The sequence below is a fragment of the Cebus imitator genome, unplaced genomic scaffold (genome assembly GCF_001604975.1).
Source record: "Cebus imitator isolate Cc_AM_T3 unplaced genomic scaffold, Cebus_imitator-1.0 Scaffold336, whole genome shotgun sequence".
Lineage (NCBI taxonomy): Eukaryota > Metazoa > Chordata > Mammalia > Primates > Cebidae > Cebus > Cebus imitator.
In genome coordinates this window covers 2,447,136-2,459,002 of record NW_016107651.1, presented here as the reverse complement: position 1 = coordinate 2,459,002, position 11,867 = coordinate 2,447,136, and the positions used below count along the sequence as shown (strand labels likewise).

General features: G+C 34.8%; 1 long non-coding RNA gene across 1 annotated transcript in view; it reads right to left on the bottom strand.

The window, feature by feature from the left end:
- Positions 1-2,680: 2,680 nt before the first annotated feature.
- LOC119467827 overlaps positions 2,681-11,867 on the bottom strand; it is a 58,548-nt gene continuing 49,361 nt past the window's right edge. The window contains exons 2-3 of the long non-coding RNA XR_005196451.1: positions 3,896-3,936; positions 2,681-2,762 (exon numbers count right to left, since the gene is read on the bottom strand). This is a non-coding gene — a long non-coding RNA (uncharacterized LOC119467827). The remainder of the gene's footprint in view (positions 2,763-3,895; positions 3,937-11,867) is intronic.

The following is an 11,867-nucleotide window of genomic DNA, read 5'->3' as shown; positions in this document are numbered from 1 at the left end:
TCACACAATGAGCTCTCCTCTATTAAATGAAATAATAAGCACCCAATCTATTTTGCAGGAAGCTTAATAAAATAGTGAATCTGATCTTTGAGTCCATGGTCAATGTTTCATCTTAATCATATTTTATAACTCATAGATCCTTTCTGAAACATACCACTGACGCTCTGGTTTAATCAGATGATATCCTTTTTGAAGTCCTGGGTAGTACCTAGCCCAGATTAGGTGATCTATCAGTGTAATAATTTGAAAACAGTTTCACATTGCTAACACTCTATTACTCGTGGAATATACTTAGCTTTTATGTTAGAATCCCACCTGTGTCCCAAGGTCCAATTCAGACTATGTTTCTCTGTATAATAGCCTTTAGTATTACATTGTAATCACAATTTTAGTCCATTATTTAATATGTGCTTTAACTCTTTGTGCATCACAGTCTTACCTCCTGGGGTGATTAATTCTATTTTTCAACTAGGTTACAATACCTAGATATTTGGAGTGACAATATGCTAGATGTTTCCATGAAGTTACTTGACTTCTTTTTTTTTTTTTTGAGACAGTCTCCCTTTGTCACCCAGGCTGGAGTGTAGTGGCACAATCTCGGCTCACTGCAACTTCCACCTTCCAAGTTCAAGCGATTCTCCTGCCTCAGCCTCCTAAGTAGCTGGGACAATAGGCATGTGCCACCATACCCAGCTAATTTTTAGTAGAGATAGGTTTTCACTGTGTTAGCCAGGATGGTTTCGAGCTCCTGACCTCGTGATCCGCTCACCTCGGCCTCCCAAAGTGCTGGGATGACAGGCGCGAGCTACCTCACCTGGCCCCATGAAGGTATTTTTAAGTGAGATTAACATTTAAATCAGCAGACAGAGTAAAGCAGATTTTCCTCCATAATGTGAATGGGCCTCATCTAATCACTTAAAGGTATTAATGGTTAAAAGACTGAATTCACCAGAAGGAAGTGAAATTCTGCCAGCAGACTGCTTTTGCAACTTTTTCCTGGGTCTCCAGCCTACGTTGCAGATGTTACGCTAGTGAGCAACTACAATTACATGAGCCAATTCCCAAAATAAATCTGGGTATATAAATACATACACATATACACACCCTATCCTATTTCTCTGAAGAACCTTGACTACAATTCTTTAGACTTTCATGCTTTTTTAGAGAAAACTCTTTGAGTGTTACATTTTTGCGTATTCTTCAGGACCCTTTCTTCCTTCCTTCCTTCAAATATTTGCAAAGCATATACTGTGGACTCCCAAATAGAGGGCATCCATGTAGAACTCTGCATGTAACAGTCAATCAGTACATATAGTTTCTGAGTGAATGTTAATTTTTAATTCACTCTATTAAATATCTAATGTACCTAACAACCACTTTGGTTACTAAATTGCCATTTATGGCCCTGGAACCTGTATTTCTAAGGTGTCCGACTTAAGACTAAGGAGTAACTTAACATAAAGGAAAGAGTCTTGTGTTCATTCCTATTAATTAAAGGGATACTATTTTGCCATTATTAAGTAGACATAACTGTTTTAAAATAATCTCAATTTAAGTTGCATAAATTGTGAAAGAACCTCTATTAAGTGCTCTTGGTGTTCTTAAGAAGTTTGTTAATCATGAAATGAAGTCGTATGGTGACAGTACACTGGAATATAATAAAAATGCATATATAAATTCAGCTTCTATATTTCTTTCAAAGGAACCATATTCTCATTATAAATTCGAACAAAAATTCAGAAGCCCTGATGAATTAGAAACAAATTGCACTTTCATTGAGTCAACAGGCAGACTAAATTATTCTTCTGAATCTAAAGAAATTGCTAGATACAAAAAACAAAAAAGACTGTCAAATAAATAAAATGTGAGTAGCAAACACCAGCTACTGTTGTTAATAGTCACTCCTTAATGCTTTCACCTGACAATTAGCTGTCTCAAAAATCTTAGTTTGAAAGCAAGAAATCTTTCTACTACTGGGTATCACTGCTCTGTTTGGCTGTATTCTCTATTTCATAATATAATGTAAAAAGAATTTACCTTGTCAGAAATAACACATCCTTTCAACATTAGAGAAAAGGTTACTTTTTTCAAACATTCTTACTGTGTGTAAATACATCCAGTGGAATTTTATGAAGTATGATATGCTCTTAATGGGCATAGTGATGGCTGTGTCCAGTGGCATGCTGGTAAATGTTTGACAGCTGTGTCTCAAAACAAAACAAGTCCTAATTTGTAGTGCCTCGATTTCCTTGGTGAAGTACTCTGATTCTTGCCATTTTAAGCTACCAGTGTGAGGTCACTGAGTTTGGAGTTGGAAAGAGATGGGCACAGTCAGCTATCAAGAGTCAGTAAAGACTGGCACCAGCATGAATTGGCATCAGCATACAACTGCTTGGCCAGTGGCCCTCAGTGCTCCTTAGTCCTAAATTATGTGAAGAGTAAGACTGCACCAAGCTGATTTGCTCAATTATTCACAAGCATGGCATTTTGACAGTCCAATCTACTACTTTCATTGAGTCTTGAATTTGCAAATTGTACAGTTGGACACAGGCTAATATTCTCAATTCTGATCAGTCTTTTTAGTGATTTAAGCATCTACATATAATAATAGCAACAACATGCCAGCATAATTGCATAGTATTTTATACTTTTGAAAGCCACAGATGTAGATAATCTCACTTAAATTTCATAATCTCCAATGAGTATGATTCCCATATTGTAGATAGGAAGAATCAGACTTAAAAAGTTCAAAAGACTTGGACCTAAGGACAGGCCATGGAAGCAACAGAGCTGAGAGGCAGAAATAGAAGTAGCCAGGAACACTGTGAATGAGCACATTAAGTTTCCACAGACATTTAAAATAACACCCGACAAGCAAAATGTTGTACATTCCTTGCTAAATACAACAAGATATGACACTGGCAATTTCTGCAAAATTTATTTTCAACAAGCATTTTCACCCATAGCATTTTAGGTATTTAGAGAAAAAGGCACTGCCAAATGCCAGGAATTATATTTGTTTCCTTATATAAAAACGCATATTTAATTTCTACAACACTCTAAGTTTCACATTATTTTCTGCATTTGCTATAAAGGGAGACAAAAGTCAAAGAGGATGAGTAATCTGCTCAAAGAGACATGCTGAGAAATAACTGAAATAGAAACCACATCTAAATATGTTTAGCTCTACGTTCCACAAACCCTTTTTCATCCTATTTTATTGGTTCTTTCTCTCAGAGATACAACAATTTATAAGTCAGCAAGTAAGAGGTCTTTTTCCATCTTTGGGTAAAAATCACCTTTGGCCCAATACCTGCAGTCAGTATACGGTAGGAGATGCCAATAAATCTACGTGAATAAACTGACTTCCTCTATTTTAAATTATATCATCAAGTCCAAATTTCGCAATTCTTTAGACAGAACTTTTCAGTCATTTTTTTTCCCCACGCTTAAAACATTAAGCAAATTGGCCAAGCATCACCAAAGAAGAAACTTAAATGCTATATTGTTAACTTACTTTGATAAATAAGAGCATGCTTTTTCCACTTTGCATTCATATTAAATATCATAGTATTTACAAGGCAGAACACCGTAGACTGTAAAATTTTTGGAACATTTTTAAAAATTCAGCATTCAACACACAAAATAGAATACGCTGTACCAAAGAAGTATCAAAAAGAGGACAGCAAGATTACCCACAGGGTAGACACCACAAAATGAGAGTCCATGGGCTAATTCAGGTACTGAGCAAGCCAAACGATGGAGCACCAGATACAATGTCAGAAGTGCTAAGGATATGAACCTTGTCCTATCATAACTCAGGTCAAAAAGGAGCAGCTCACATACAAATAACAGGTATCTCAGAATACTTTAAGGCTTATAAGATTTATCTTACCTATGTTGTAATGTTCACAAGGATTTCTGGAACTATTTGACCTGCAATAGATGAAAATATGTGTATTTCTTTTGCAAAACCATCAAAATGAGTAAAAAATAATCATACAAACTCTCAGTTACAGTTTGCTGGGAATAATGTTTGGATGATAAGATTTTGTATTCAGAAATATTGTCAGCATTAAGAATAATCATCCAAGCTTATTAAATATTCTTATTTTACACATGACTTAGGTCATGTAGACTTAGTGGAAGCACACAAACCAAAAGGATTATGATACAAAGTGTTATTTTGAAAAGATTTGTTTCAGAAAAGGGAGTTTTTTCAAAACTCGGCATCCAGATTCCTTGAAAAAGTCACTGGGTTCTGCAGATGCCCTTTTGATTAATGAATTGCAAGGCAGTATTGAGTTTTATATGTCAAATTTGGTATTGCTACTCAAATTTGGTAATGGGAAGGCTTTCTTCATATATTTACTGTTGAGCATTTTTACACTTAGAAAAATGGTCAATAGGCATTGAAGAAAACTTAGAAAATTCAAGTAAAAGGAAGTATCAAAATATTCTATGATCTGCAACACAGAACTTAAACATTCATATCTATGTTTGAAACTTTGTATCTTTCAACCTATGTAAACATGTATGAGATAATTTTAAACCAGAACATAATGTCTAAAATCTGCTTTTTCTGTTAGCGATATATTGTTATACATTTCTTAATTATAACAATCAGTTACTGCATATTAACTCATTTTGTAGACACAGAGTAATGTAGTTAAACCATCTTCTATTTTTTTGATATTTCCATCATTTTTAACATTTTGTGAGCATGAATATGTCAGTTATCTCTCTGTACATCTTTGTGTACTTGTACAATTTTTTTGTATAATATTTTAGAATTCATATAATAAATAGACATTAAAAACATTTTTGATATGTCTTCTCAAACTGTCTCCTCTAAAGTTTTTACCAGCGAAGTCTTAGGCAATCAGGCAGAACAAGAGAAATACTAAATATGGCTGGGTTTCTTTAACATTTGCTCTGTTAATGTGCTTTTCACAAAGGTGCCCTTGGCCCTTCCTGACCGCCTCATGCAAAAATCAAGTACCATCCAACTAACTGACACAACGAACCTGAAAGAAGCAAAACTACTGGAAAGATTATAGAGCTCCTCCTCCAACGCCCATTAAATACAGAGAGTGAACATGCCATGTATGACTGATGGAACCACGCTTAATGAATCCCTGGGGTCCTCAGTTGCAGCCTCTGCATTCTTCTTACTTTATCCTCCTTTTACTTCCTCAAGGAGCTGCCAATTTATTTTGAATCCTAAACACAGTACGTGTTTTTCCATCCATTCCTCCCACTAACTGGACTTAGCTACACCTTAATTTGAAAGGAAAGAAAAGCCTCCTTAACAATATCCACCCTTTACCTTAGCTTATTCTTTTTTCTTCTTTTCAGTTTTGTTTTTGAGAAAACTCAGGGTGAATAAATACACACCTAGATTCTGAGTGCAAAAGTCCTGTATTCATGTAAAATCTCTCCCTGTGTTGGACTGTGTGCTCCCAGGCAAGCCTTTGTTTTTTTCCTCTATAATTAAAAATGTCTTCCTAGACATGATTTTATAAAATTTAAGATATATAAATTAAAAAACTTTTTAACTGCTCTGACAGTCACTTTTTCCAGTTCTCTGCCCTCCTTAGCCCTTCAATAAATCCTTGGAGACAAAAGTAAAGTAATTGATTCTTTCTGATCCACAGATACTAAAGTATGAAGAGTGAGCTATGTTTAGAATCGTCTGTTGTCTTGATAAAATGTGTCAAACACCCGTTGTTTTTTAAGCCATTTTAAATAGCTATTTTTGATTGATTGAAGCACCTTTGTTATTTTGAGAATTTATAAACTATGGATAATATTTGCTGTTATTTGAAAGTTGTTTGCCATTCATGCAATCAATACATTCTTAATATAATTCCAATGTTTATTTTTCTGGATAGCATATAGTTTCAGAACTCCAAACCACCTACAGCTGTATGTTTTTATTCTTTTTATTGGGAGGTGTAATCTGTTTTGCCCACCCAGGATGAAAGGGTATCAACTATAACAGGGAGAAAGAAAAGACTTAGCATTAAATGATAGTCTTCCAGACAACCATGTGACATGTGAGCAAAATTTAAAGAAGGATATCTGTTCCCCTTTCATACCAGTCACTCTTCTGTCAGCTTAACATTTTGAATCTAAAGCATTTCAATAACAGTGATTGAACTTAATATAAAAAGGAATATATTTTGAGACTTTTTCTCTAATGCTTAGAACTTAGAAAAGGTATTTAGCTGAAAATATTTGCGCTTCATTTTTATGCTATTAAAAAAATCACAACTTAGTGAAAAGTATGTTGACTAGAGCCATTTTATTAACAGTATGAGATTTAAAATGGGTTATATGCTTTTTCGTTTTTCTTACTATGCCTAATATATTTAATATACTTGATATCAAGGTATTTTAAAAGTATTTCAAATAAAAATTATCTAAATTCCTTAGGTTAACACCTTCTTATTTTGTCTACACATTATGATGGAAGTAAAATGATCCAGAACTCGGTGGTTTACCAAAGCACAGTTAATGACTACCTGCCAATTTACTCAATTAAGTTTCAGAATAAATCCTCTTTTTGACTTGAATAGTTTTCTCATGGCAACAACATCAACAAAGTATGGAAACATTGAGAGAATGTGCCTTTATATAGATCAATTTGAAAAAGAACCCCTCATAGCTGCCCTTTGTTAACAAGCATGTGAAAAAAATAAATACAGAAAGTATTAGAAACAAGTTTTTCATTTCTAAACATATACAAAAGCAATGAGATCATGACTGCAATGCAGAAAACAAAAGTATTGAAATAGATATCTGACTTCATTGGGGTAACAGATGCTTGACTAATTCAAGATATCAACAAGGATGTGAAAACAGTAGGCTATAAAGTCACCCCATGATGCGGCAAAGCTTGGAATTTGTAAAAGATGCAGTTCACTGAATTGCTAGCTTAATTGTGTGAACTGCTGTTGCTATTAAAACTTGATTTTTAAAACTTTGATTTCTCTATTGCATCGCCTCCCACAGCCTAAAGTATACTAATTATAATTTAATAACACTAGGCACTGTAAGTTTAACAATTCTAATGCTAATACATGAAAATGAAAGAGTATCTGTAAATTATAAAAAAATTATGACATTCTAAACTACTCCTTTTTTGAGGGTGAGGAGGGGAAGTTCTTGTTTCTTTTTTCTAGATTCATTCTCATTGCTTTCATGTTTCAGGCAATGCCAAGGCTGGTTTCATAAATATGTTAATCTAGGTAATTGTCTCAGACTAATCTGATCTCAATTAAGTTACTTAGCAGGAATGTACCACATGGAGTGGCCTGTCAGTAGGCTTAAAACCATAGATTATCAGCAAAAATAACTTTCTGTAATAGAGGTCAAAGGGACTAGATTGAGAACTGCAGGAAAGGAGAATCTGCAATATCCAGTATTATTCATCCAGAAATTATTCACTATTTGTTTATGGACTAGCAGAGAGATAAACTAAGTATCTGAGTACTAGCACAAAAATTAATTCGGAAAAGTAAAAAATTAACCTTCCCCAGGAAAATGGCATTTATGTACAAGTCTTTTCTTCATGCCAATGATGTCTCTCTTTGCCTCTGTCTCTTCTTTTCCCCCCTCAGTTTCCTATCACACTAGGTTAACTGTATTAGCTAGCAGCTTTCTGATCCACTGGGTGGCTAGGTGTGCCCTTTGTGTTAGCAGGTAACACAAGCCAGATATGTTCCTATGCTTCTATCTGGCTACACTCAAACCAAATGCAGAGGATTTTTAAAATATGGAGTTCTGAACTTTATAACAACAACAACAACTACAACAACAAAAAAAGCAAGTGAAAAATATATAAGATAAATAAAAATATCCTGGACAAATTTAGATGATGATTTTATTTGTTGATTTGAGAAAGATACATGGAAATGGCCAACCAATTTTCTTGGTCATTCACATTTCTGGTTTATTGGCCTATTCTGTATTTTGAAATCTCTGTTTTTTAGCATGATTGTGTTTTGTTTTGTTTTGTTAATCTTTTGGATTCTTCTTCTTTGTTTTCTTTTTGAGAGCACTGCTGAGTGCAGCCTGAAGGACCTGAGCTTTCCATTATGGGATATGTCCTATGTTGGCAAACCAAGGGTATAAGAATGAGATGAGAAGAGAGAGATGGGGAATGCTGATTTTACTTGGTTATGCTAAAGGAGTTTGACTATTTCAAACTCAGTTTTACAAGACATGAAATTTGGAGCTAAAGCACAAATCATAATAGAGTATTTGCTACATATGGTAGATGTGTTCTCTGAACCTACTGTGTTCAGAATTCTGTGGTAGATGCAGGAAGTTTTGATCCTGACTTTGTAATCATCAAATGTGTGATATCTCTCCTCTCACCCAACCCCACACACTCCACAGAGAATTTTAAGTATTTGATATTAGAGACAACGATTTAGATCACACATAGGGTTAATAGGGTTTTGTCTGCAGATTTTATTAGTAATATGGACAGTTCAAAACTATTCCAGCTATTTCTTATTCTAGGTAACAGGTTAATGAGTGCACAATTTGCCACACTCTATTTTTTGACTGTCTACCCAGATTGCCAGCAACGTTCGTGGCTCCTCTTTCAACTGAGGCTCCAATGTGAGGAAAACTATCCACAAGAGAGCCACCAGCCAACTCATGATACACACACACAGATACTGTGAACAAGAAATAACCTCTTCTCTTTTAAGCAACTGAAGAGTTTTGGCTTTGTTCCCATTAGCATAACCTAACCTATCCAGACAGCTACATGAAAAAAGTATGAAGAAATTACATTTTCGCCTTAAATAGAAATGCCAATAGCTGAAAATAATGGACTTAGATTTGTTTACCAGGTTTGTGTATTAGTAGAAATAGCATGTTTTGATGTGTATTAGTAAAGTTTGATAACTAGTGTACACGTTAGGTTCGTATAGTATGTCTATACTTGTTAAACATTATTGTATAAACTGGGGAATAGATGGTATTTTTCATGCAACAGATAAAAATGTTTTAAAACATTCCCAAGTTAAGTCACACAAGAAATATGATGAGCAAAAACATCAGGTTCTAACACAAAGGGAGTCAATAACAAAGCACATGAGTGAAACCAAAATGACCTAAAAACGACATACTGTATGATACATCAAAACACTGAATTTTAAGTGCTTTGTGAAAACACCTTCTTCAGATTTCTCTCAAAATAAGTTCCCTTGAGTCCTATGTGTGAACATACATTTAACAAATTCCCTGTGCCCCTTGGAAATGCAAATGCTGCTACTCATCTCCACCTACTTGGATCAACATTTTGTTTGGCAACAACTATTGGGAAAATTTCATTAGTCCTGTATTGCAAAAGTTGTGCAATAGAATTTGAAAGCATGAGTAACATGTTAACCTGACTGATGCTTGACATTTGTTTTCCTTTCAAATACCATTTCTGTACGTGATGGGAAACCTATCTGACACAGACATTAACATTGATGTTATCTGCGATGTGCACAAAGATGATGGGGTTCAGGACAGCCTACCACAAAATACAGTGGCATTTAAAGAAACAACAGAAACAAGTCCTCAAATTGAGACCAAATTCCCTGCACTTCTACCCTAAAGTAGGCCCTAAAACGTAAGTAACCTTCCCCTAAAAATAGGTCATAGGCCCTGCCCTATACCTAGGAAAATGGAATGAAACACAGAGATAGCAAGAAGAATCTGAAGAATACGGACAGGCCTTGCTAAGTCTCCCCTCCCACCTGAGATTTTTAGATCATATCCCCTTTTGTCTAATCATGTTTCTCCGACAACTGTCCACTTCTTCATCTGACTTAGCATAAAATGTACACCACTTTCCCTGTTTATTTGAATCTTTACTTCTGGAGGCTCCCATGTCACATTTATTAAATACATTTGTAGGCTTTTCTCTGTTTAACTTGTGTTTTGTTATAGCAATCACAGCCATAGAATAGCAACGGGTAAGGAAAGATATTACTTTTTCTGTTCTACGAAGAAACAGACTATGACTTGGAATATGAAGTGGTTTGAATCATTCCCCATAAACTTTCAAGTAAAAAAATAAAACATGCTTTACCAAACTATGAATATTTTTTCTTTTTTTAACTTTTAAGTTTAGGGTACAGGTACAGGTTTGTTATATAGATAACCTATGTCATGGGGTTTGTTATACACATTATTTCATCACCCAGGTAAAAAACTTAGTACCCATTAGTTATTTTTTTTTAATTTCTCCCTCCTCCCACCTTCCAGCCTTCAATAAGCCCCAGTGTGTGTTGTTCCCCTCTATATGTCCATGTGTTCTCATCATTTAGTTTCCATTTATAAGTGAGAACATGTGGTATTTGCTTTTCTTTTCCTGTGTTAGTTTGCTAGAGATAATGGCCTCCAACTCCACCCATGTCTCTGCAAAGGACATAATCTTCTTCTTCTTTATGGCTGCATAGTATTCCACCATGTATATGTACCACATTTTCTTTAAGCCTATCATTGATGTACAGGTAGATTGATTTCATTTCTTTGCTATTGTGAATAGTGCTGCAATGTACACATGAGTGTATGTATATTTGTAATAGAACAATTTATGTTCCATTGGTTATATACCCAGTAATACAATTGCTATTGGTTCAATTGGTATTTCTTTTCTTAGATCTTTGAGGAATTGCCACCCAGTCTTTCACAATGGCTGAACTAATTTATACTCCAATTAACAGTGTATAAGCGTTCCTTTTTCTCCACAACCTTGCCAGCATCTCCACAACCTTGCCAGCGTCTGTTATTTTATGACTTTCTAATGATAGCCATTCTAACTGATGTGAGATAATATCACATTGTGGCTTCGATTTGTATTTCTCTAATGATCAGTGATGTTGAGGTTTTTTTAACATATGATTCTTGGCCGTATGTATGTCGTCTTTAGAAAAGTGAATTTTAAGTGGTTAGTGAAAATGCTATTCAATGCTATTCCTATTAAACTAACATTGAGATTCTTCACAAAACCTGAAAAACCAAATAAGAGCCCAAATAGCCAAGGCAAACCTAGACAAAAAGAACAAAGCCAGAGGCATCATGCTACCCTACTTCAAACTATATTACAGGGCTACAATAACCAAAATACCATGATTCTGGTCTGAAAACAGACACGTAGACAGAATAAAGAAACCAGAAATAACACTGCACACCTATAACTATCTGATCTTTGAAAAACCAGACAAAAAGAAGCAGTGGGGAAAGTATTCCCTATTCAGCCACTGTTGCTGAGAGTGTCTAGCTCTATGCACAAGACTGAAACTGGATCCCTTCCTTATACCATATATAAAAATTAAATCAAATGGATTAAAGATTTACATGTAAAACCCAAATCCATAAAAATCCTGCAAGACAACCTAAGCAATACCATTCAGGACACAGGCACAAAGATTTCTTGAAGAAAACAGCAAAAGCAATGGGACAAAAGCAAACATTGACAAATCGTATCTAAACTAAAGAGCTTCGGCACTGCAAAAGAAACAATTAACAGAGTCAATAGATAACCTAGAGAATGGAAGAAAATTTCTACGAACTATACATTTGAGAAAGGTCTACTATATCCACCATCTATAAGCAACTAAAGAGAATATTGTATTTTATATAAAAATTGTCAAGATATTCTATCGACATTTAAAATATATAATTTGACTACAGGAGAATTCTATATAGGAGTTGATGAGCTATGAATAGAACTCAACTCTACTCCACTCCTTATGCTTGGGAACATTCTTCTCTAAATGCAGAAATACATATTTGGCATGCAGCAAAAACACTCAAATTTTAAAAAAGAAAGCCTGAATCATGTCTCTTCT